The following is a 26,979-nucleotide window of genomic DNA, read 5'->3' on the forward strand; positions in this document are numbered from 1 at the left end:
AGGAAGGAAGGAAGGAAGGAAGGAAGGAAGGAAGGAAGGAAGGAAGGAAGGAAGGGAGAAAATAAGCTGCACCAGGGCAAGGATCTGGGTCTGTTTTATTCACTAATTTAACAACATGCTTTTAGCAGGGCCAAGCCTATAGGAGCTACTCAACATGACTGGATGGATGGCTCCTAAGAGCCATCTCCTAGGGTTATAGTAGGGACTGTGTGATTTAATGTGTATTCCAGTGTTCAACATGATGCCTGGCACACAGTGGGCACAGGATGCACTTAGACATCTTTAAAATAATGATTTTCATTAGTAGTTCATGGCTCTTGGGGGAATGCCATCTAATCAATCAGTCTTGATTTTGGTCGTCCAGGCCCCAGAGCTCCCCCCACTGAGGATGCCATGAGTTTGGCTTTGCCCACTGCGTGATGACCAGTTTCGGAGCCACTGATGGGCGTCTCCAGCCCTCCTGGCTTTGCAGGGTACAGGTGTTTGGGTAATGCGATGAAAAAACCTACACCCCGGGCAGTGGGTGTCTGCCCCTGTATTCCTTCACCTTTCCATTCTATAAAGGTTCCTGGGCATAAAAGTATCCAGCTAAATCCACACACTGGTTAAGAAATGGTAACAGCTGTGAGGGAATTACATGGGTGGAATTTTCTGACACTTGGCCTGATATGTGGGGTGGGAAGCAAATGTCAAGCATGTTCTGGATTTGCGAGAACAATGGGCAAAATGCTACTACGTGGAGAATTCCACAAACATTAGAAACGTACGATGTTATTAAGGAAAGGCTAAGTAATTTAGCCAGGTGGTTCCTCATAACCCTTTAGCCTTCACCTTTAAGCACCCCCTTCAAACCCCTGCTCTTTTAAGTAACATCTGTAATTCTTCTTGATCTCAAAACTCATTTCATTTTTCATGATTATGAAAGTTCACTGTAGAATTCTGGAAAATACCAGCAGAATGATCAAGAAATATGGAAACTTTACTGCCACCAGATTCATCACTGTTGGTAAATCTCCTTTAGTACTTCATAATTTACAAATTGCTTCAAAAAAAAAAAAAAACAAAACAAAAAAAAACTTGTGACCATATTGCAAAGAATTGAATATGGTAACTTTTCCATCTACATTGTGTACATCTTAGTATATTATTAAAAAGACTTCAACATTTTGATTTTTTAATCTACTGTAAAGTTAGGTATACATACAAAAAGGCCACAGAGCATATATAAACATTTAAAAGTAAGAATGGCCGGGCACAGCGGCTCATGCCTGTAATCCCAGCATTTTTGGGAGGCCGAGGTGGGTGGATCACCTGAGGTCAGGAGCTCAAGACCACCCTGGCCAACATGGGAAACTTCCTCTCTATTAAAAATACAAAAATTAGCCAGGCATGGTGGCGTGCGCCTGTAGTCCCAGCTACTCAGGAGGCTGAGGCAGGAGAATCACTAGAACCTGGAAGGCGGAGGTTGCAGTGGGCCGAGATCACGCCACTGCACTCCAGTCTGGGTGACAGGGCAAGACTCTGTCTCAATAAATAAATAAATAAGGATAAAAACAGTAAAATGAACACCCTAGAGTATGATTCTTTCTGAGGACTATATAGCATTTAAACACATGGGTGTGTCATAATTTAGCCTTCCCCTGTTAAATATTCAGGATTTGGGATCTTGGTGCAAATCTCTGATAATTTCTTTTCTTTTCTTTTTTGAAATGGAGTTTCACTTTTGTCACTCAGGCTGGAGTGCAATGGCACGATCTCAGCTCACTGCAACCTCCACCTCCTGGGTTCAAGCGATTCTCATACCTCAGCTTCCCAAGTTAGCAGGGATTACAAGCATGCACCACCTCTCCTGTCTAATCTTTTTATTTTTAGTAGAGACGGGGTTTCACCATGGGGAACAGGCTGGTCTTGAACTTCTGACCTCAAGTGATCCACCTGCCTCGGCCTCCCAGAGTGCTGGGATCACAGGCGTGAGCCATGACACTCAGCCAATAGGGTGAAATTTTGGGAGTGAACTTACCTAGGCAAAGAATATATAACTATTTTTAAATTTTAACTGATATAATTATAGATTCACATGAGGTTGTAAAAAATAGTACAGAGAGATCCTGTATAACATCTACCCAATTTCCTCCAATGGTAACATATTACCAAGCTATATTACAACATCACAACCAGGATATTGACACGAGTACAGTCAAGATACAGAACGTGTCTGCCTTCACAGAATCCTTCGTATTGCTCCATAGCCATAACCACTTCCCTCCCAGCCCCAGCCCCACTGAGTCCTTAACTCCTGACAATCACTAATCTACACTCCATTTCTGTAATTTTGCTGTTCCTAATATATACAATTGAAATCATATAGTATGTAACCTTGTGGGACTGGCTTTATTCACTCAGCATAAGTCTGTGAAGATTCATCCAGGTTGTTGTATGTGTCAATAGTTTATTCTCATTTATTGCTGAGTGGTAACAAAGGCATGGGGGTACCACTGTTAACCACTCACCTGTGAGAAAGATATTCAAGGTGTTCCCAGTTTTTGGCTATTACAAATAAAGTGGTTATAAACATCTGTGTACAGGATTTTGTGTGAATATAGTTTTCACTTCTCTGGGACAAATGTTCATGAGTAGCTGGGTTGGATGGCAGTCGCACTGTTTTTTTTTTCATTTGTTTTTGTTTGTTTTTTGAGACGGAGTCTCGCTCTGTCGCCCAGGCTGGAGTGCAATGGCACGATCTTGGCTCACTGCAAGCTCCGCCTCCCGGGTTCATGCCATTCTCCTGCCTCAGCCTCCCAAGTAGCTGGGACTACAGGTGCCTGCCACCACGCCTGGCTAATTCTTGTACTTTTAGTAGAGATGGGGCTTCACCATGTTGACCAGGCTGGTTTCGAACTCCTGATCTCAAGTGATCCACCTGCCTCAGCCTCCCTAAGCGCTGGGATTACAGGTGTGAGCCACCACGTGCCCAGTTGCACTCTTAATGTAAGAAACTGCCAACTGTCTTCCAGAGTCACTGTGCCATTTTACATTCCTGCCAGCAACATGAATGGCTTAGTTCCTCCACATTTCCCCCAGCATTTGGTGCTGTCATTATTTTTTATTTTAACCATTCTGATAGGTATAAATAATACCTCATTGTGATTTTAATTTGAATTTCCCTGATGGCTAATGATATTGAGCATCATTTCATGGATTTGCCATCTGCATCTCTTCTTTACCAAAATGTCGCTTCATGTCTTTTGGCCATTTTCTAATTGGATCATTTGTGGATCATTTTTTTCAGAGTTGATTTTTTTTGAAATTTTTAAAATATTCTAAATCTAGTTCTTTGTTGGATATATGGCTTGGAAATATTTTCTCCCAGTTTGTAGCTTGTCTTTTCATCCTTTTAACATAATCTTGCAGTTGATTTTTTTTTTTGTTCAGATTGGGTAATTTCTATTGTTCTGTCTTCCAGCTCACTGATTCTTTCTCTGTCTTTCTCCATTCAGTTGCTCAGTCAATCCATTGAGTATATTGTTTTGGTTATTATATTTTTTAATTCTAAAATTTCCACTTGGTTCCTCTTTATATGTCTTGTTTCTTTGTTGAGACTTTCTATTTTTTCCTGTTTCTAACCTGTTCATAATTGCTCACTGAAACATTTTTATCATGGCAGCTTTAAAACATTTGTCAGACAATACAAATATCCCTGTCACCTTGTGATTGGCATATCTCGATTGTCCTTTTCATTCAATTTGAGATCTTCCTGATATTTGGTATAGTCACTTTCCATTAACTTGGGTATTTTGAATATTATGAGACTGAATCTTATTCTGTTTTATGGGTCTTACTCTGACCCTGCTCTGGCAGGGGAAGTCGGGGAGGGGAAGGGACGGGAAGACAGGGGAGCCGCTTGCTATACTGCAGGGGCTCCTCGATCCTGCTGGGTGAGGGCTGGGAGATCTGGCTCCCCCTGGCCTCCACTGAGACCTCCCTGCTAGGAGAGGTAGGAGAGCCTCATTGCTGCTCCCCATGTGATCTCTCCCTGTGCCATGGTTGGGGGTGGCCTTGTTAATGTTGGCCAGTGCTGAAAGTCCCGCCTCTCCACTAGGCCTCCTGTGAAAGCAACCCAGCAGGAGAGGGAAGGTCTCTTGGTTCCTTCTTCGTGGGAGTGCGAGTCCCAGCTTTCTCTGACACTGCCCAAGAATGGGGGTTGGGTGAGAGTGGGAGGCTAGACTTCCCTCTGAGTCTTGGCTGGCATGGGTGTAGGTGGGGCCACAGTGTTTTTCTGTGGTATTTGGCTACAGCAAGGTGGCTATTGCTTAAACCTCGTCCGACTTCTACCTTGTCCTTTCTTGGTGCTTCAGTCACAGGGAGCAGGTCTTTGTTGGAGCTTTTTTGTCTTCACCCTTTGCTGTTTCCAAGTTACTGGCATCTTCAGCTCCAAGTCTGGAATATATGAGGCAATAAGGAAACCCAGGCAACTCAACACCATGTTCTTTCCTTGGGTCCTGAGGTCCCTGTTCATCTTCCTTATTATTTCCACCCTTCAGAGTCTTCTTATGTGTGTGTTAAATATAATGTCAAGGATTTTTAGTTGTAGTTATTAGCAGGAAGAATTAGGAAAAGTATGTCTATGTTTCCAGAAACAGGGGTTCCCATATCTTTTTAACTCTCAAATAGAACATGACCTGTTCTGAACACCAGTCCTCATGGATGATCAACTGTGCCCACTGCAGGGCAGCAGTAATGAATATCAGTCTTTATGGGTTGATCCTCAAGGCGTTTTAAGGAGAGATAAGGAGAGATAAGGATTTATTGGGAAGCACCCAATAAATGCTTTCATAATGAATCAATGATGTGCAAATGACAGTGATTTCAAAAACTTCAACTGAGCTTCCCATAGAAGTATGGAGGAACTTGCTAAATGAAACATAACTTCAAAACCTATGTGATGTTCATTTCTCTCCCTCTCCAAACTTCCCATTCCTTTGCATGAATGTGAGTCCTGTGCTTGTACTGATTTCTAAAAATGCTCAAATGCTCTATGGAAATACAACTAATACCTAAGTACACAAAGAAATTTACATCCAATTTCAGGATTTTTTTTGTTTTTTTGAGACGAGTCTTGCTCTTGCTCTGTGGCCCAGGCTGGAGTGCAGTGGTGCAATCTCGGCTCACTGCAGCCTCCACCTCTTGAGTTCAAGCCTCATCCTCCCGAATAGCTGGGATTATAGGTGCCCGCCACCACGCCCAGCTAATTTTTTTGTATTTTTATTAGAGATGGAGTTTCACTACGTATTTGCAGTAGAGACGGGGTTTTACCATGTTAGCCAGGCTGGTTTTGAACCCCTGACCTCAAGTAATCCACCCGCCTTGGCCTCCCAAAGTGCTAGGATTACAGGTGTGAACCACCATGCCTGACCCCAAATTTCAGGATTCTAATGAAGAAGGCAACAGATGGAATGTGTTTAAAAACAGGGAAGCAAAGTGGCCTCCAGTGAGACCCTATCACCTCTCAACTTAAGATGTCCCCAAATTACCTATTCCAACAGGCTTTATCACCTACTTTTGTTAAGTTTCCATCTGAGAAGTGAGAATTTAAATAACTCCCATCATAGCCAACTTAACCTATGAGTAATGGAAACAAATCTTTTTCACCAACTTTCAACAGAAATTCTTTTCAAGGGCCCTTATAAACACGATCTTTTTTTCTAAGCCTTAAATATTTGATCTCTTGTGACTATACAAACCAGTTCTTCATTTCACAAGACCTGCTCTCACAGGGAACCTGCCGTCTACAGAGATTTAGCCTGCAGGGCAACCTCATAACACCACCCAGGACACTCTTCTGAAGGCCAAAAGCCAGAAATGTTTGAAGAAGAAAAAGCTCCTCAGAAGACTCATTAACATAACCCAGTTTTCAGCGTGTTCCTCACCAAAAGAAACGGCCTGAAAAAATATGATCTCCCTTTCTTGAAAAAAAAAAAAAAGAGAGACAGATAGAGAGAAACAAGTCTCCATTCATTCCAACTGGCTGCATCCTCTGTCGGGGAAGCCATGGACTCTGTTGAGCTATGGTTCTAGAAGTCTGCTGGTCGATTTTTTTTTTTTTTTTTTTTTTTTGGAGACAGAGTCTTGCTCTGTTGCCCAGGCTGGAATGCAGTGGCATGATCTCAGTTCACTGCAACCTCTGCCTCCTGGGTTCAAGTGATTCTCCTGCCTCAGCTCCTGAGTAGCTGGGACTACAGGTGCCCGCCACCACACCTGGCTAATTTTTGTGTTTGTAGTAGAGACAGGGTTTCATCATGTTGGGCAGAATGGACTCAAAATCCTGATCTCATGATCCGCCTGCCTCAGCCTCCCAAAGTGCGGGGATTACACGCATGTGAGCCACCACGTCTGGCCTCTAGTTGACTTTAAATTGTAATTCACTGCATCTTCCAAAGTTAAAAGTCCCTAATCATTTGTACTCCCCCTTGCCTGGGAGAATGTGGAATTAGAGATATGAATTTCAACTGGAGAACTGATGAATAAATAACCCATGTCTGCTTTTACAGAGAGTAAGTCTGGCCAAGGATACAGTTTAGGGGACAGATTAAATTTGAGAGCCTAAGTAGAAACAGCCTGGTGAATAAATAATATATATTTATAAGACAGCACTTTTGAGAGCATACGCTGAATAAGAAACTATTTTTAATGTCTGTACTTGTTATCTTTCAATTTCTTTAAATAAACTTGCAAAGGCTCTTTGAATAATAACATGAATAATCAAATTGTGAGTTACCCCAAAGTCAAGCCAGCGTTAGCTGCCTTTCTCCCTTCCCGGTTACACTTTGCACAGTGCTCCAGACTGGTGTTCACGGTGCTGTACTGTAAATTACTGGTCTATGTGGCTGACTCTTTCCTCCATTTCCCTGTAGACTGGAAGTCCTTAATGGCAGGATGAGTTGTAATTCATTTTTGCTCTTGAGGACACAGCAGTGTCTGAACAAAACTCAGGAAATGAATAAATGCATGGGTGAATGAATGAACAAACTAAGGAGGAATAAATTAGCAGATTTTGAGTCGCATGCTGTTTTTAAGTCAGAAATTTTCAGATATGACAAAGAAGGACATAAACCAAGATGTGGTTTTCCAGCAGAGAGGAAGGACTACAGCTGGAGCAAGGCACCATCATTTCTGCCTTATTTTTATATAAAGCTTTGAAGTATGTGACTCTATATAAATGTGTGGAACAGCACCCATCTTTTAATCAGGTAACAGATGCATGATAAATATATTTTCCTTTTTTTTGGTTGGCAGGGGGCCTTAGGTGAAAATAGGTTAGACCAGCACTATCTGATAGAAATATGAGAGCCACTTATGAAATTTAAAACTTTTTAGTAGTCATTAAAAATGTAAAAAGAGGCTGGGTATGGTGGCTCATGCCTGTAAGCTCAGCACTTTGGAAGGCCGAGGTGGCAGGATCACTTGAGGCCAGGAGTTCAAGATTAGTCTGGACCACACAGCGAGACCCCATCTCTACAAAAATAATAATAATAATAATTAAATAAATAAATAAAATTAGCCAGGTATGGTGGTGCATGCCTGTAGTCTACTTGGGAGGCTGCATGCCTCGTAGGTGCATGCCGACTTGGGAGGCTGAGGTAGGAGGATTGCTTGAGCTCAGGAGTTGGAGGCTGCAGTGGGTTATGATCACACCACTGCACTCCAGCTTAAGCAACAGAGTGAGACCCTGTCTCTTAAAAAAAAATGAGAAACTAATTTTAATAAACTATTTTAAGTCAATATATCCAAAACATTAACATTTCAACACGCAATCAATGTAAACAAATTATTCATGAGTGGCTGGGTGCAGTGGCTCATACCTGTAATCCCAGCACTTTGGGAGACCAAGGTGGGCGGATTATGAGGTCAAGAGATCGAGATCATCCTGGCCAATGTGGTGAAACTCCATCTCTACTAAAAATACAAAATTAGCTGGGCGTGGTGGCACACGTCTGTAGTCCCAGCTACTTGGGAGGTTGAAACAGGAGAATCACTTGAACCCAGGAGGCGGAGGTTGCAGTGAGCCGAGATCACGCCACTACACTCCACCCTGGCAACAGAGCGAGACTCATTCTTGGAAAAAAAAAAAAATTATTCATGAGATATTTTATGTTATTTATACTAAGTCTTTGAAATCCAGTGTATATTTCATCCTCATAGCACATCTTGATTCAAACTATCCACATTTCAAAGACTGAACAGCCATATAGGGCTAGTCACTACCATACTAGACAGCAAAGAGTTAGAAAACAAATTAGTGTTCATTTGTAGCAACCACTTTTCGTTTGGGTTTCTGGTACCATTACTTTCCTCCACCTATCCCAGGACTCTTAATCATTTATCCTCACATTATCAGAGTGGTTTGAGATATCTTGTTTCTTATAAGTCACTAGAAATTTTATTTGGAAGTGTATAGGATAAAAATTCTAAATGGAAAAAGAACATAGCAGATTTTATCCACATTTCCCAGTTGAAAGTAAGTTCAGATCCACAAGATACCTATAGTCACACAGCTAGTAAGTCTTCAGGCCATAACTACAGCCTAGGTTTTAGGACACTCATTTCAACACGCCTTTGCCTCCATCTCACCATCTCTCCTAGAAATCAGAACACTTCAGAGCAGGAAAAAACTCAGCTTGTTTGGGAGTTAAGTAATGAAGAGAAAGAATCTCTTGCTTCAATATGCTTATCCAATTCCTACATAAAAGTTCAAATGGCTCACTGGGGTGAGAAAGAGGTCAGGTCTCAAAAGGAAGTTATTTCCCCAACTTGAAAGATAGTTGGTTCCCTTCCAAAGGCAGGAAAACCTTTTAAAAATCAATCAATCAATCCTCATTTTTAAGAACAAACATGTAGAGCATGGATGCTGGATCCAGTGCCATGGCTGAGAAAATGTCACCGTCAAAGCCAAGAACAGCAACTGAATCCCCCCGAGCAGCACAAATCTTATTGGAATTCACAAAAAACAGAAAAAAAAAACAGCTGTCTTTCCCTCTATTTTCACTGAGTCTAACCTCGTGTGCTATTTCTCAAGTAAACACACAAAGCATTACTCCAATAATCAGAAAAAGACGTTTGTTTTTAGTGGCTCCTCTTTTCCTCATTTCTACCTCTTGTTCAGCTCTTTTTTTCGAGATGTAGTCTTGCTCTGTTACCCAAGTGAAAGAGTCCAGTGGAGAGCAGTGGTGCAATCTTGGCTCACCGCAATCTCCACCTCCTAAGCGATTCTCTTGCCTCAGCCTCCGGAGTAGCTGGGATTACAGGCGCTCACCACCATGCCCACCACCTCGCCCAGCTAAATTTTTATGTTTTCAGTAGAGAAAGTGTTATCATATTGGTCAGGCTGGTCTCAAACTCCTGACCTCAGGTGATCCACCCGCCTCGGCCTCCCAGAGTGGCCTGGGATGACAGGCGTGAGCCACTGCGCTGGCCTCAGCTCACTCTTTTTAATGGGTTTGGTCATGTGAAAGTTTTCAATGTTGAAGAAACTCTCTACTACTCTACCTGCTTCCCTGCTCTCTCTCATTTTCTATCCTCCCCTTTGTATTTCTTGTTTTAATTCTCTACTGTAGTCACTACTTCTACCATTGCCTCAATTCCGCCCTTTCTACCCACTAAGTAAGAAAATACATCTAGAAAATGCATTTAGACCTACTAAGCATCAGAAGATGTAAATTTTGTTCCCTTCATTTTAAAAAATGATTTGTGGCATTGGTGTGATACATCACACGAGTTTAGTGAAGGACAGAACAAATGAGTAAATATGTTGAGATGCTTGAGAACCAGAGCTGTCACGATGGAAGGAGAGAGAGAAATACGGACTGTGATGAGGTGGGGTGGAGAAAGGTGGTGTTGGATTAAAACTGGAGACGACTGATGAAAATGTCCGCATGCATTTGTATGCATGCATGTTTGTGTACATGTCTTGCTGGAAATCTTATTTCTGAACAACCACATGGGGCTAGTCACTACCGCAGCACGTGTGTATATGTGTGTGTGAGTGTATGTTTATGTTTCCCTAGCTCTGTTCACTGAAAGGGTGAGACGCATATAACCACCAAATACGTGGCAATGAGCTCCCCAAGCAACCGGATCTTGTTTCTGACTAGTTTCCCTGTAGAAGGGACCAGGCCTCCTTGGAGAAATGGCTGTGTCCAAGACTGGGTCAGGGGAAATAAAAGTCGACCTTAAACATCTTGCACCAGAAAACAAGAATATACGGGGAGGATAAGGAAGGATACAGACATAGCTTGAAGGGGCTCCTATTGGCCAATTTCCAGCATCAAGGAGTATAATTTCTGGTAACATATTAAAATGAAAAGGAAGAATTGAGAACTTAGTGAGGGCATTTTTTTGTGGTAAAATATACCTAACATAAAGCTTAACACCATCCCTCTCCAGAACTTTTTCATCATTGCAAACTGAAAATCTGTACTCATTTGGCAAGAACTCCCCATTGGCCCCTCCTCACGCTCAGCCCCTGGCAACCACAATTCTACTTTCTGTCTCTATGAACTTAACTACTCTATGTACCTCATGCAAGGGGAATCATATAATATTTGTCTTTTTCTGTCTGGCTTACATCACTGAGCATATTTTCAAGGTTCACTCGTGCTGTGGCATGTGTCAGAATTTCATTTCTTTTTGAGGCTGAATCATCATTGCAAGTATATACCACATTTTGTTTACCCATTCATCCACTGACAGACATGTGGGTTGTTTACACCACTTGGCTATTGTGAATAATGCTGCTATGAACATGGGTATGCAAAAAACTCTTTGAGACCCCGCTTCCAAATTATTTTGGGTTTACACCCAGAAGTGGTAATTCTATATTTAATTTTTTGAGACCCAGTGAGTTTTTTAAAAAGAGGGAGAAGGAACACGTTCTCTCCAGAAAATTACTAGATAAATGTTAAAAATCCGATCATTTTAAAAACTATTACATTGTACCCATTTATTTAATAGATCTTACTGGCAAGGATTACCAGTGGATGCTAATGGGTGGAGAACAGGATGCACACAGAGTGGTGAATGTCACCCTTCATATTACTTATTAATCGTAAGACCAAGATTCTCATACAGGTTGGTGACAAAGTAATGACAAAAACCACAATTACTTTGGTTTACTTTCCTCCACCTATCCAAGGACTCGACTCTTAATCACCAATGTAATGCAATGGCAAGATCTGCTGGAAACCATGTTAGCCAAGTGACCAAAACTTAGCATCCACAACAGTGGGACAAACTGGCAAAAAGTGCCTCTTAAAGTGTCTGGTGGGAAGGACACATCACCACGTAGTAGTCTTTGTTTTTTAATAACAGTTTTCTTGTGATAGAATTCACTTTCCATATTTACAATTTAAAGTGTACAATTCAATGATTTTTAGTATATTCACAGGGCTGTACAACCACCAAAATAATTTTTAGAGCGTTTTCAATCATCCTCAGAAGAAACCATATATCCACCAGCAGTCAACCCTCATTTCCTTCCAGCTCCCCCAGCTCTAGACACTCACCAATCTTCTTTTTGTCTATATTGATTTGCCTATTTTGGAAATTTCAGATCAATGGGACTATACAATATCTGGTCTTATGTGACTAGCTTCTTTCATTTAACATAGGTTTTCAAGGTTCATGCATGTTGTAGCTTGTGTCAGCATTTTTTATTATCGAATCATGTTCCAGTACATGGACATTGCACACTTTATTATTTTTGAGACAGTCTCGCTGTGTTGCCCAGGCTGCAGTGCAGTGGTGCAATCTTGGCTCACTGCAACCTCCGCCTCCTGGGTTCAAGCGATTCTCCCACCTTAGCGACCCGAGTAGCTGGGATTATAGGCACCCGCCACCATGCCTGGCTAATTTTTGCATTTTTTTAGTAGAGATGAGTTGCAATGAGGACTCTATTTCAATATTACGGAAGAAGCGTTCAACAGATGAGTCAGATGAGTCTGAACATGATGGGAATACCCCATAGTCCTTCCTGCCAAAGCACGTTGCCCTCAGATGGGTTCTGCGGCTGTTAGGTTTGGTTCCCAGTCAATGGCCTCTGGCTGTCTCACCAAGGAGCAAGCCTCCACCCCTGACCCAACATGCCCCTGGGAGAAGTCATGGAATGTTCCCTTTGGCCCTTTTTATATCAGGCCCCTAGGATATAATTAGGAGGCAGCTCCCAGAACAGATGTGTAGGGAGTTAGGCTGGAAAGTTTCCATGCAGAGAAAGAGGAGAGGAGGGAAAAGGCCGATTGCCTGGAGACGTTTATGAGTCTAAGATGATTTGATAAGTGATGAAGCAGCCCAGCCCTTGGTGGGGGAGGAGAGATGCTCTCAGAACTAGCTAAGTGAGGGAGGCACCAGTTTCTCTCCATATTAGAGTTGCCCAGTTAGAGTTGGATCTCAAGCCCCTGGATTATAGGACACCATGCATTTTCTCATTGCAAACAACAACAAAAAAAGTTATTTTTTTAAATACAGAGGGGAATAGAGGTTAAGAGAACCTTCCCAAAGTGACCATCATCTTATGAAATCCCAGAATGTCCTCATTTTATTATTCTCCAATTCTAAGACAGCTCTTCCATCCCCCCATAGTTCAGAAACTAAAGATCACCTGGTCAAGTTCCTCTGGGTTACATAGCTAACTAGCCACAAAGGTACAATTTCAATTCCCACTTTGCTCCCTGGGACAGACCTTGCTCTTAGACTCCAAGAGTGTCAGTCAAAGGGTTCTTAAAGCTGCACAGAAAACAGAGGATAGCTCTGCTCCCTATGGGTCCCATTCTTCAGCTTCCTGCAATTTCAAGGCTCTGGGGATGAGGCGTATTCCTCACTGAGTTGCAGAATGGGAAGCGTAACACACATGTGTGTCCTGCAGAGATGGGAGAGACAATGTACGCATCCCCCTTCTTCCTCTTGTGTTTTTCCCATCTGAATGAAACCAAACTCATGAGCAAATCTGGGAGTCTGAACAGCTTGCAGGTGAAAAGAGTTGAAATCTGTAACATAATCCAGGCAGAATCCCAAGTGGGCACAGACCACACGCCCTCACAGTCCTCACTCATCAGAGGCCTGTCTTCTGGCCCTGCTCCCTCCTCCTCCACGTCTATCCCCACCTCCATGTCTACCTCTAACAAAACGGCCTATTCCTGTGGCCTCAGTGAGCTGCTGATGTGACGGATGCAATTCACATGGAGGCCCGGAGAAGCAATCAAAATGAACTTGGAACTTGTGTTTTAAGGGTCTGGTCAACCAGAAAGCCTCTAATTTGGCACAGAATGTTACAGATATTCCCCAAAGGCACAAGGTAGACCCTCGACAACTGTTTGATGAACAAATAACCTCATGCCTGTGCGGCCGTAGGCTCCATATTGGCTGCCTCCTGGCCCTACCGTGGAGCCTCCCTCAAGCTTTCTCTCCAAGAAGGAAATGGCTCAAGGTGACAGAGCCCCCACTGTCTGCTCGGACCCCACTTTCCCCCTCACTTTGCCCAGTGATTCTTTCCAACCACACAAATCCAGACCCAGAAGCACAGGCATGTACACAAAAATATTTCCAGAACACAAACATAGCATTTATTTAACAAAAATCTGTAATAACATAAATTATACACTCCACAGTCCCAGGATGACTTCATGTGGATTTGAAGTCAGTGTTAAAGGGACTAGAGGAGTTTTAGTAACTCTTCTCAGAGTTACTACTCATATCTTAATTTTAAACTGTTAATATTTTTTTTTGATTAAAATGTAGCATTTGGGTTTAATGTTTATTTTTTAATAAAGAGAAGTAAAAAGAAGAAAACTAAGGATGACTTATCTCTGCAGAGATAATCTTATTCTGCAGAGATAATCTCTATCCACATTTTAAAAAGTAAATTGAATATAACAGAAAAATTAACAGGGAAATTATCTTTTCCCATTCCATCCAAACGTAATCATTTTTACAGTTTCTTATTTCTTGAAAAAGTAACATATCTGTAACTATTTATGTATTCTTTATCAAAGGTATCTCATACACACAAAGGGATATTCATAAACACAAACTTCATTCTACACCTCACTTCTCTCATGCCTGTTATATATTGATAATCTTTTTATATCAATAAACATAGCTTTACCTCATTCTTTTTAAAAATTTAAGCATTTGAACAAACCCCTGCTAAAAGGCATCCCATTTAGACCACTGTCAGAATATACTATCCAGGTTTTATTTGATTTTTACTGGCACTGGTTTGAAGGTCACTATCATGCTTTGATTGTTTCAATTAGCAAAATAAATTTGAAATAATCTCTGGCTTGTTTACTTCTCTTCAAGGAAAATAAAAAAATATTTTCTATGCAACTATTTCAAATCCAGTCAACAGAAGGTTCTTCTATCCTCAAACGTCATCCAGTGAAAGCACCAATCCTGATATATCTCTGGTTTCTTTGATGGCATGACCCCTTGTGTAAATACTGATAGAGATTATACTGACAGCTGTGTAGGCCAGCTGGATCCTAGCCAGGGAGAAAGGAATTTATGAAAGGCCAGGAGTAGAGAATTCAAGACAGAGAATCCCCCAATCACCTCATTTAGTACTTTCATAATCGGATCATTAAATGATACCCTAACACTCTACAAGGCCTTGAATCACCCATCAAGAGGCATACAGAATAATAGTTAGCAGCTCTGCCTGGGACATCAGGCCTCCTGGGCTCAGTTTCCCACTCTGACATGTGCTACTTGTGTGATCCTGGGAAAGTTATTCACCTCCATAAACCTTAGTGCCTGTATCTCTAAAGTCGGGGCGAGTGATAGTACCTACGTTAAAATGATATATTTCCAACAAAGACTGGCATAGAGTGCCTGGCATGGATTCACACTCATTTCAGTGACCAGAAGTATACACAGTCCCTGCCCTTAGGGAGCTCATGAAGTACTGGAAGAGACAACTGTGATGGGTATATGACACAGCAGACACACTCAATAACTCCGTGAGGAGGCACACCAATTGCATGCGAGTCCTGGCCTCTGCCCCTTCCTCTCTTTCGCACCACTCTTCCATGTCATTAGAGGACTGCCCTGCTGAGTGAGGCCTGAGTCTTCCCGAACACACGGCGACCCTGTAGCTAAGTCTACCACATTCTGAGTTCAGGACTGGAAAGTCCTCAATCCAGTTATGAGCCATGCTCTCTAAACTTCAGCATTAACCAAAATATATTTGGTCACCTTATGCTTTGCTTTTTGGTCTTATCCTCAATTTCTTTAAAACTTGGTTGATGAAAAGGGTATTATCTATTGAATATCTCTCCTAGTTCATAAGCAAGCCGTTGTTCCCTTCAGCACTTTTTTTTTTTTTTTTTTTTTTTTTTTTGGTTCTCAGGGATTCTAAAACAGCTGTCTGGTGACTCTGCTTGAGAAGTCATCGTCAAACTTAACTTTCCCTGGAAGGGTACATTTGCAGCTCAACAAACACATCCCAGGGGCTAAGCATGGCCAATCCCAAGCTTCCCAAACTAGATTTAGGGCCCCATGCAAGGCTTTTTGGTTATCTTGCAACTCAGAAGCAGTATTTCCAATGGCCAAATATTTCTTTGGAAAAAGACAAATACGGCCATGTGGACCCCTGTTGCTTTCTGCCCAATACCACAGACCCAAAGTCAAGGAGGCAAAAATCTATCCCATGGGAGAACAGCTGAGCATGTCCTCTGAGGTTGTGGATACTATGGATACATTTGAGTTGATAATATTGTCTTCACACAGGGTTTTAATGTCATTGAATTCACGTTTATTTAGCCCGAAGGGATGCAGAGGTGAACCCGACATGATTCCACTTGGTCTGAAGTGGAAGAGATGCATAAATTAAGAATTATAATGTAATACAAAGGATGCTGGACATTACAGGTACACCGGAAAGAGTATCTAACCCAAGGGAGGGTGGGTGGAAAAAGAAAGTGTCAAAGAAACTCTTCTATGATATCAGATATCTCATTTAAGACCAATACATGAAGTTAGCTATTTATGAGTGCAAAGGAAATCAGTTTCAGGACATTCCAGGAGATGGAGGACATGAGATGATAGTGAGACCTGGGAGAAGCAGGAAACCACAATCCAATAGGGAGAGGAAATGAGGCTAGACACTGCGAAAGGTTCGAGAAAAGCCAGAATGTGGCCTTAAGGTCACTGGCATGGGCTCATAAAAAAATTCCTTTGCCCCAGGAATGGGTTCTTCAGTAGATAGACTTTTGGCAAACTGGCCTGCATCCATGTCAGGCACTGTGCTACAAAGGTGGGGAAAAGTAGGCATAGACCTTGGCCTTCATGCGTTTTCCATTCTAGTGGAGGACAAGAAAGACTTGGGCGGGCAAAGAGAAAAGCAAAGCAGAGAGAGGAGCATGTGGAAAAGTCCTGGGCTTGAAGGAGCATTGTGAATACAGGGACTTTCAAAAAAGAGGAGGTCACTGTGGTTGAAGCTGAATGAGCATGTAGCAGAGCCAGGCAGATGCTGCTGTCCAAAACCACAATGCTTGCCAAAATAATAAAAGAGAGCCTGTTGATCTGCTATTGGGTTCCTCGCCCTTAAAATGCCAAAACTATGATAAAATAACTTGAGATTTCTAATGGTGTTCATCTGGAATTCAAAAGGTATTTGTTTGTTTATACATTGCCTTTGTCTGAGAGCTGGAGGAAACAGACATGAATACAGCATTGCTCTTGAGGAATTCAAGAGTGAGTTGGTGCCAGTTTCCGTGGTTCGTGTCAGTAATCCCAACACTTTGAAAGGCCAAGGTAGGAGGATCACTTGTGTCTAGGAGTTCAAGACCAGCCTGGGCAACATGGTGAGACCCCATCTTTGCAAAAAATAAAAAATTAGCCAGGCATGGTTGTTTGTACCTGTAGTCCCAGTTAGGAGGCTGAAGTGGGAGGAATGCTTAAGCCTGGGAGGTCAAGGCTGCAGTGAGCCACGATCATGCCACTGCACTCAACCCGGGCAACACAGCAAGACCCTGTCTCAAAAAAAAAAAAAAAAAAGGAGCTGGAAGGCACAGCCATGTAACAGAGTTTCACACTATGGGGCAAGATGGGCACTGACAGGGGCTAGGTGGTACATGACCTGCAAGCAGAGAGAGTCACTGAAGACTTATAGGTCTCCAGGAAACCTTTACTCAAGGATCTCTTCAAGGCAATGGACCATTAAATCCTTGAAGCTCTGTAATACCAGACAAGTTGCCCATTTTATCTCCTCTTGGGCCCAATCTTTAGAAAGCACTCTTAGCTTGCGCTATTCATTTCATTTGTATAACAGATATTTGTCAAACGTCTGCTATTGTTATGGGTTAGGTCTCCCTGTCTAAGTTTCCTAGGTGCAAATTATTATTTAGCATTATCAGCCATTCACCATTCACATCAACCTTTAGTGGCAGAGATACCACCGACCAGGAGGCAGGGAAGCAAAACTGTCATAGATGGGTGTTCATAATCCAAGTAACACAGGTCAGCCGGGTATGGTGAATCATGCCTGTAATCCCAGCACTTTGGGAGGCCAAGGCAGCCGATCACTTGAGGCCAGCAGTTTGAGACCAGCCTGGCCAACATGGTGAAACCACGTCTCTACTAAAAATACGAAAATTAGCCGGGTGTGGTGGTGTGCACCTGTAGTCCTGGCTACTCCGGAAGCTGAGGTGACAGAATCACTTGAATCTAGGAGGCGGAGGTCGCAGTTAGCTGAGATGGCACCACTGCACTCCAGCCTGGGCGACAAAGTGAGACCCCACTGGGGGTGGGGAGCAGTAGGGGGGCAGGGGGAAGTAACACAGGTCTTGACCTGGCATGGGGGTTAGGAAGGACATCAAGTTACACTTTTGTGGACAGTGACAAGAGTAATCTCTGCCCAAATATAGAAAATAAAAACAAACCATTCTCCCAACATTAATGACAACCTGTCTCTTAAAGATGGCAAAGCGAGGATCATGGCTGAAAAGAACAGGCTCTTGATTTCCCTTAACACAGAGCCCACTGTTGGGTGGACTCAGACGTGTGAACAGCCAGAGACAGCCAAGTGCCTGGCGCAGTTTGGACCTTTCTCTGCTAGTGAGAGAGTAGAGGAATCACAGAAATGGCACATTGGTTAGGGAAAATTTCCCCCCAATCCTTTAACCCTCTCATCACCAAATTTAACAGAAATCAAGCAACTTGAAAAATATCATGGGAATTCTTCATCTTCCTGCCCTTCTGACCTGAGCTTTCTGTGAGGACTTTCCTATCCATAGGTGCTTGTTCTTGTGGTGTGGAGCGGGGTAGGAGTGCAGGAGATGTGGATGCCCAGGTCCACAGGCAGGGGCCACTCATTCATTCATTCATTCAAAAATAGGGAGCGAGGGGCCACCCATTAATTCATTGTTTCAAAAATAGGTATAAAGAGCCAAAAAAGAGGTATCATCAACAGGAAGAGGGTGAGGATGCACCTGTAAGCCACACACATTGGACAACACAGGTTCTTCACTGCAAGTCTGTGTATGTGTACTTCTAGTGCTTACCCTGGTACTTTTTTTTTTGAGACAGGGTATCACTCTGTCACCCAGGCCAGAGTGCAGTGGTGTAATCACGGTTCACTGCAGCAGCGACCTCCCCAGGCTCAAGTGATTCTCCCACCTCAGCCTCTTGAGTAGCAGGAACTACAGATGCACACCACACTCGGATAATTTTTGTATTTTTTGTAGAAACAGGGTATTGCCATGCTGCCCAGGCTGGTCTTGAACTCTTGGGCTCAAGCAATCCACCTGCCTCAGCCTCCCAAAGCATTAGGATTACAAGTGTGAGCCACCATGCCTGGTCATATCCTCGTACTTTTTAAATATGTCTGAAAAGAACTCTTGTACTATATGAAGTAAAACAGCTTGTATTGACATATTATATATAACATTGTACTTAATGCAGTGTCTTATTAACTAGGAAGCCCAATCAAAGAAGCTTTGGTGAAAAAGGTAGCCTGTTCAGGACACAGCAGAATGTGATTTTTTGCTTCTAAAGGTAGGTTACTCACACATTTAAATTTTGTCAAGTCACCAGGAGCCAACATAGCCTTCCATGGAGGAAGGGAATAAAAACATGGAGAGTTTTGAGGATAAAAATGACAGGGCAGGAATTTCACTTCAGGCCAGCTGTTGTCCCTTTCTAGTACACCAAGAGCTAACCTGGCCTTCAGAAGTAAGACTTGCTCATTTGGAGTAATTACTAACATTGTGGAGGGCTCCAGTCATCAGGGACTCCAAATAATGACCATCATGATGATAAAATCCCAAAGCAAAGGCAAATCTCTACACAACCTACCTGGGAAGACATTCTAGATCAACACAAAGCAGAGATACAGTGGGCGGGATCACACCCACTGGGATACAGCGAGGTGGCTCACATCTGTAATCTCAAAACTTTGGGAGGCCAAGGCGGGTAGATCACCTGAGGTCAGAAGCACGAGAGCAGCCTGGCCAACATGGTGAAACCCTGTCTCTACTAAAAATACAAAAATTAGCTGGGCGTGGTGGCGGGCGCCTGTATTCCCAGCTATTCAGGAGGCTGAGGTAGTAGAATCACTTGAACCTGGGAGGCGGAGGTTGCAGTGAGCTGAGATTGCGCCACTGCACTCCAGCCTGGGTGACACAGCAAGACTGTCTCAAAAAAAGAAAAAAATAAATAAAACAAAACCAAAGCCAAACACCTTTTAACAATCTGTTTCTGTCGGTTTAGTTCATGTATTCTGTTTGAAACACATGTCCCCTTCCCTACCACCAGTTCAGAGCCTTGGGGAGAACTGGGGGCCACCACTACTCAATCATAATGGTCTCCCACATCTCCCACATGCCATCTTTTTTTTTTTTTTTTTTTTTTTTTTGAGGCAGAGTCGCCCAGGCTGTCATGCAGTGGCCGCCCAGGCCGCCTGTCGCCCAGGCTGGAGTGCAGTGGCCAGATCTCGGCTCACTGCAAACTCCACCTCCCGGGTTCACGCCATTCTCCTGCCTCAGCCTCCCAAGTAGCTGGGACTATAGGCGCCCGCCACCTCGTCCGGCTAGTTTTTTGTATTTTTTAGTAGAGACGGGGTTTCACTGTGTTAGCCAGGATGGTTTCGATCTCCTGACCTTGTGATCCGCCCGTCTCGGCCTCCCAAAGTGCTGGGATTACAGGCTTGAGCCACTGCGCCCGGCCCCACATGCCATCTTTCAACCACTTCTACTGCCTTCAGGATAGAAGGAAGGCAGGTAACTTAGAGGCACTCAAAATACACACAGAGTTATTCCTGTCATCTTCAACCTTTTTACAATTAACCACAACTTAACTATGCAAATGACTACAACACTAGTGGTGTTTTCTTAAAAGAAAATTTAGAAACATCAGTCATCTTCTTATCCTTAATGAATTGTATACCACACACAGAGGCAAATAACTTCCTAACCACGTCATATAAATGGCCAAGTTACATAAACCAGCCCATATCTTTACTTCTAATTACAGATAGAAAGTGTCATTTAAAAAAAGAAAAAAGAAAAAAGAAAGCAAGTGCCATTATTTTAAAATTTGGTTTAGGGAAAATACAAAGTTAAATGTGAAAGGTATTTTACATCAGTTTTAGCTCATCTTAAACCCCACAGAGTTTTGGTGTCAGAAATCAAGGTTAAGCACACAAGATACAATGTCACAAAGCTGCCTGAAAACAATGTAGCTGCCAAAAAGAAGCATCAGTTAAAAAAGCCAACTGTCTTAGCTTCTAATGAATATGCTTTCTACTCTAAAGGCAGGTTTACTGATAAAACAAAAACAGAGGCCGGGCGAGGTGGCTCACACCTGTAATCTCAAAACTTTGGGAGGCCAAGGCAGGTGGATCACCTGAGGTCAGAAGTTCGAGAGCAGCCTGGCCAACATAGCGAAACCCTATCTCTACTAAAAATACAAAAATTAGCTGGGTGTGGTGGCGGGCACCTGTATTCTCAGCTATTCGGGAGGCTGAGGCAGTAGAATCACTTGAACCTGGGAGGCGGAGGTTGCAGTGAGCTGAGACTGCGCCACTGCACTCCAGCCTGGGTGACACAGCAAGACTGTCTCAAAAAAAGAAAAAAAAAAAAAATTAAAACAAAACCAAAGCCGAAAACCTTTTAACAATTTGTTTCTATCAGATTAGTTCATGTATTCTGTTTGAAACACATGTCCCCTTCCCTACCACCAATTTTTTTTAAAAAAAAGCTTTTAAACAAAGTTAAATAATTCGTGTTCTCACTTATAAGTGGGAGCTAAATAATGTGTACACATGGACACAGAGTATGAAAGAATAGACACTGGAGACTAGGAAGGGTGCGGAGGTGGTGAGGGAGGAGAAATTACTTAATGGGTACAATGTACACTACTTGGTGATGGTCACACTAAAAGCCCAGACTAGGCGTGGTAACTCACGCCTGTAATCCCAGCACTTTAGGAGGCCGAGGCAGGTGGATCACCTGAGATCAAGAGTTCCAGACCAGCCTGGCCAACATGGCGAAACCCCATCTCTACTAAAAATACAAAAATTAGCCGGGCATGGTGGTGGGTGCCTGTAATCCCAGCTACTCAGGAGACTGAGGCAGGAGAATCACTTGAACCCGGAGGTGGAGGTTCTAGCGAGCTGAGATGGCGCCACTACGCTCCAGCCTGGGCAACAGAGTGAGATTCCATCTCAAAAAAATAAAAATAAAAAAATGAAAGCCCAGACTTCACCACTATGCAACATAGCCATGCAATAAAACTGCATTTTTACCCCTCAAATTTAATTTTTTTAAAAACTTTTAATACAGAGGGGATGCTTTCTAGAATATTTTGCTTAGGATACTGTTGCAGAGCTTATTAACCAGTTAATAAGCAAATCTGCCCCTAAATTCACTAATGCCAGATGAATACCCGAATCCCTTGGCAGGACTCCGAAACAACCCCAAGTGGGGAATTTACCTCTTGGTACATGTTTGAGGCATTCATTGATCAGTGAAGTAACTGGATGTTCAGAAAAGGCAATTCTGAAAGGAGAACAGCACAGACACACCTCTGTTGCCTTTTTACCGCCAAAGAACTAGGGCACAGCTCTGCTGTGGGAAAGCACATTCTGAAGAATTTTGGATCTGATGAGCATGTTCCTAGCATCACTGATAATGATTCTAACATTCACAAAAGGTGTGAATTATGAGAGTGTTTCACATGTTCCCCTTTATATTTTAGGAGAGCAATATAAAGTTGAATGCTATTTTTATTCATTCATTCATTCATTCATTCATTCATTCATTCATTCGAGATGGAGTCTTGCTCTGTTGCCCAGGCTGGAGTGCAACGGTGCCATCTTGGCTTACTGCAACCTCCACCTCCTGGGTTCAAGCGATTCTCCTGCCTCAGCCTCCTGTGCTTGCAATTTAAAAGACTCGGAAAAATATTTCACATGTGTTGGATGGATGCCTAAGTGTTCAAATAGAATGATGGCCTCACTAGTTTCCGGATTGTTTGTAACTTTACGGGATCTCCCTTTTTCATTAGGTTTTAAAAGCATTTCTTTGGATGTGGTGGGTTCATACTCAGTTTTGAGGTAGGGGAAGAATTTATTAATATTTCAATGGTCAAATCAATGTTATTACTCATCACTGGCTCCCAAACTTCCTCCTATCCCAGTTCAGGCTTAAAGGGGAGTGGGTGGTTTAACTGTGATAGCAATCAAGAAGAAAGTTCAGTTTCTTTCCATCTTATTCTTTCCCATTTTCCACACTCTTATATTTCAAGCTCTGCTTACAGCAGTTTTCACACTAAAGTAAGCATCGATTAATCAGAAAACTGTTGGGAGAAATGGAGAAGCTCCCACCTAGAACTTTGGTGGAGAATTTGTTGTTTGTTGGTGGTGGTGTGACAACAGGTAGAGCTCAACGGAGTACATGGTAAGGAGAAAAATGAACCATGTGATTTTTAACACCCACCAGGACGTGGGAAGCACGGCCTGAGTTTAACATTCGCCAGAGAACCAGCAACCCTGGGCTCCAGCCAAAGTTGGAACATCAGCCTCTGTGTTCCCAAAGGTTTGTGCAGAATCTGAATTTTTCAAATTGGATGAGGAAGTGGGATAGAAAAATATATTTAAACAGACATTTTAAAAAGTAGAACATAAAAGGCTCTTAAAATACTCCCAGCTCCGAGAAACTCTCCAACAAAAAAGTGACAGAAATTGACCATTTTCACTGAACTCTGCCTGATTTCCTCACACGCATCTTTAAGAAATTCTCCTGGAAATTCAGCCTTCCACTTTCTGAGAATGGAAAGCAAATCTGGAGGAGTTATTTATGCATAGATGTGAGATTTTATCGAAGGGCTTTCTGGTGTTAGAAATATACTCTCCCATGATCCCACCCGCAAAATACCACACTTGATTGCTTATATGTGAAGTTAGATATTTGATGCTTATGTTTTTTACTTGATGAATTATCTCAGTAAATCAAAATATGTATTAATGATTAGTAAAAATACAAACTATTTAATTTCCTAATATAATGTCTTTATTTACTCACAAGCAAAATCTTACGGTATATATATATATTTTTGAGATGGAGTCTCGCTCTGTCACCCAGGCTGGGGTGCAATGGTGCGATCTCAGCTCACTGCAACCACCGTCTCCCGGGTTCAAGCGATTCTCCTGCCTCAGCCTGCAGAGTAGCTGGGACTGTAGGCATGTGCCACCTTGACTGGCTAATTTTTACATGTTTTTTTAGTAGAGACATGGTTTCATCATGTTGGCCAGGCTGGTCTTGAACTCCTGACCTCAGGCAATCTGCCTGCCTTGGCCCCCAAAGTGCTGGGATTACAGGTGTGGCCCATACAGTATTTTTATTATAAACAAAACCTACACCTTCAACCTGTTATTAACACAATCTGCATCTCTGATTGTCTTATCCATCAAAAGGAAATTACGCTTTCTATGTAGCAACAGTAGGAGAAGGAAGGCGAGAAGGCGCCACTGATGTGATCTTGAGAGAATGAGGTGCAGCTTCTTCCTCTGCCCCCATCTGCATCTCAGAGCTGGAGCTCTGGGCATGAGGCTGTGCTCTGTCCCTGAAAGACTCAAAGGAAACAAACAGCATTTGCCTTTGGGTGGAGATTAATTAGGTCATTCCATGGAAAAGATTGCCAGAAATCTCCCTCCCTGCTGTGGAAAGGTTGACAGGAAAGCAGAATCCAAATTGAACCCCTTCAAATTATGTCCAGACACATATTTATCAGTGGTTCTCGACCCTGGTTGCTCAATCAGAATCACCTGGGAGGGACCTAAAACTCAATCTACATGCTCAGGCTGCCTTCCAGAGCATTAACTCTGAGTCTGTGGGGATGATACTCTTGGCATTGGCCTAACAGCCCCACAGGTGATTCCAATGTGCAGCCAAGACTGAGAATCATTGTTTGGGATGTTCTAGTGCCTGATAAACGCAGCAGTAGGAAGAGGAGGAACTCCAAGGGATTGAGTGATAAAGGCATCCCCTTACCCAAATGTGGGACCTGCAAAAACTTCAAACAAAATTAGCAGAGGCCTTGTGAGTCAATTCAAATAAAAACATTCAACCCTTTAAGAGTGGTGATTGACCGGACGGCTCAAATCCATAGTCTCAACTGGATTTTGAATGCAGCAAAAGCTTCTAATGGAAGAGGCAAAATGTTTTCTGAAGACAAATCCAGTCCTCACACTTCTAGAAACATTGCCTTCTAAGTTAGATACTTAGAGTGGAATGGCAGGCAAAATAATCCCCTTATGTTTAATTATTGTATTTGTCCATTCTTGCATTGCTAAACAGAAATACCTGACACTGGGCAATTTATAAAGAAAATAGGTTTAATTGGCTCATGGTTCTGGAAGCTGTACAGGAAGCAGGGTGCTGGCATCTGCTCAACTTCTGGGGAGGCCTCAGGAAACTTACAATCATGGTGGAAGGTGAAGGGGGAGCAGGCACATCACATGACCGGAGCAGGAACAAGGCAGGGGAGGGAGGGGGTGCCACACACTTTCAAATAACCAGATTTCATGAGAACTCACTCACTGTCATGAGGACAGCACCAAGGGGATGCTAAACCATTCATGAGAAACCACCCTCATGATCCAATCACCTCCCAACAGGCCCCACCTCCAACACTGGGATTACAATTCAACACGAGATTTGGGCAGAGCCACAGATCCAAACCGTATCAACCATTAACTCTTCTTTAAAAAATTTATTTTGGTTCTTGTCACGATTGCCTTTACAATGAAAGTCCCGTGCAAATATAACATGACCCCAGTGTAGTTTAGCGCTCCTATAAGCAGAGCAGAAGGGCAGTGAAGGAGCTAGGGTCAGCTGTGAAGAGCCCGTAGGCCTTCTTTTATTCTTGTGATTACTGAATATGGAACTAACGCGTTTTTGAGATGTCAGGTAGGGCTGACCTTTGCCCATGGGAAATTCTGTGTCTACATCACGTGAACAGATTCTACAGAACATTTAAGGGGTTCATATTTTTTTCCTTCACTGTAGGACAGGACTAGAATGAGAATTTCCCAAGTTCAAGAGACTGCAAACAGCAAAAATTATGATGCTTCTCTGGCTTCTGTGAAATCATCACAAGTAAACATGAATTATAAACTAACAAGACTTAGGAACCCTGACACTGAGCAAATGCCTTTGTAATATTTATTCAAGAAGTCATAAATTTGAATTGCGCCCATAAAACACTCTTGAGAGACATTCATAAAAATTAAGGTTTATCAACAGAGTGAGCAAATACATATGAATCATTTCTTTTTAAATAAAATAAGCAGGCAAGGTATAAGAAAAAATCTTCAAGGCTATATCTTAATTGAAAAAACATGTTAGTTAAAAAAACAAATGCGGAACTAAATTTCTGATAAATTTCCTTTAATAAGTGGACTGTCAAGTAATAGGCAAAGACTTTCAACAGCCTAGCTGAGCAGTAATCTCACTAACAATTAAAATAAAACCCTCTAAAACCACTTTTAATTCTCTTCTACATACATAAGAAAATGTTCCTAGCTCTGAAACAGAAACAGAAACAAACAGAAAAAACAGCAGATAATAGAGAAATACTCAGCAATAAGAAATAAGAAGACTGTACCACTGTGAAAATGAAAGCTAAAGTTTTGTTCACCCCTACCATAACTAATCAATTGTTTCAAGTTATACAATACTTTGTAAAGAAAATAACATATAGCATGCCTCCTAAACTATCACTGAATACGACTGAATCACTAATCATTTTATCATTTTATGATCTAAGCATGCTACTTTGTTACAGTTTCATGTTTGGAATCAAGACTAGCCCTGAGAAAAAAACTATTAGAAATAATAGCCGCAGGAAAATGATAGAGAATAAATTGATGAAAATGACCTAAACAAGTAATAAAAAGAAAATGAGCCTATTTCTGATTTTTGAACCTGCCCCAATAATAACCTTGTGTTTCTCTAGGGTCATTTAATTTGTAAATCACTTCCTTTTGCTCATATTGGCTTATAAAGTAGACAGAGCGTGTCTCATTTAACAGATAAGAAAATGGAAAACCAGAAACAGTACAGCTTTCCCAGGACCAGGGTCAGCAAAGTACAGCCCATTGATTATATCCATTCATGGACTGTGGATTGTTTGCATGGCCCATGAGTCAAAAATAGTTCTTACTATTCTCAACTGTATTCTTAACTTACTATTCTTATTATAAATTCTGTAAGTAGAGTTTATAACTGAGCCACACTTATTCGTTTACTTATTAGATGTTGCCTGTATCTGCTTTCTGCACTACAACAGCAGAACTGGGTAGTTCCAACAGAGATCATATAGTTCACAAACATTGACTCCCTGGCCTTTTACAGAAAAGTTTGCAGACTCCAGCCCTAGACCCACAGTGGAACCATGAGCAAAGCCCAGATTTTTTAGAGCCCATCTAGT

The 26,979-nt window shown here is 42.3% G+C and overlaps 1 protein-coding gene and 1 long non-coding RNA gene across 2 annotated transcripts in view; one reads left to right on the top strand and one right to left on the bottom strand.

Moving 5' to 3' along the window:
- The window catches only part of GNA14 (G protein subunit alpha 14), a 228,873-nt gene that overhangs the window by 69,243 nt on the left and 132,651 nt on the right, over positions 1–26,979 (bottom strand). The window lies entirely within an intron of this gene.
- LOC111543428 overlaps positions 1–26,979 on the top strand; it is a 73,793-nt gene that overhangs the window by 45,703 nt on the left and 1,111 nt on the right. The window contains exons 3-4 of the long non-coding RNA XR_002731859.1: positions 18,427–18,528; positions 18,967–19,044. This is a non-coding gene — a long non-coding RNA (uncharacterized LOC111543428). The remainder of the gene's footprint in view (positions 1–18,426; positions 18,529–18,966; positions 19,045–26,979) is intronic.

This window comes from Piliocolobus tephrosceles, chromosome 14 (assembly GCF_002776525.5).
Source record: "Piliocolobus tephrosceles isolate RC106 chromosome 14, ASM277652v3, whole genome shotgun sequence".
NCBI classification, from domain to species: domain Eukaryota; kingdom Metazoa; phylum Chordata; class Mammalia; order Primates; family Cercopithecidae; genus Piliocolobus; species Piliocolobus tephrosceles.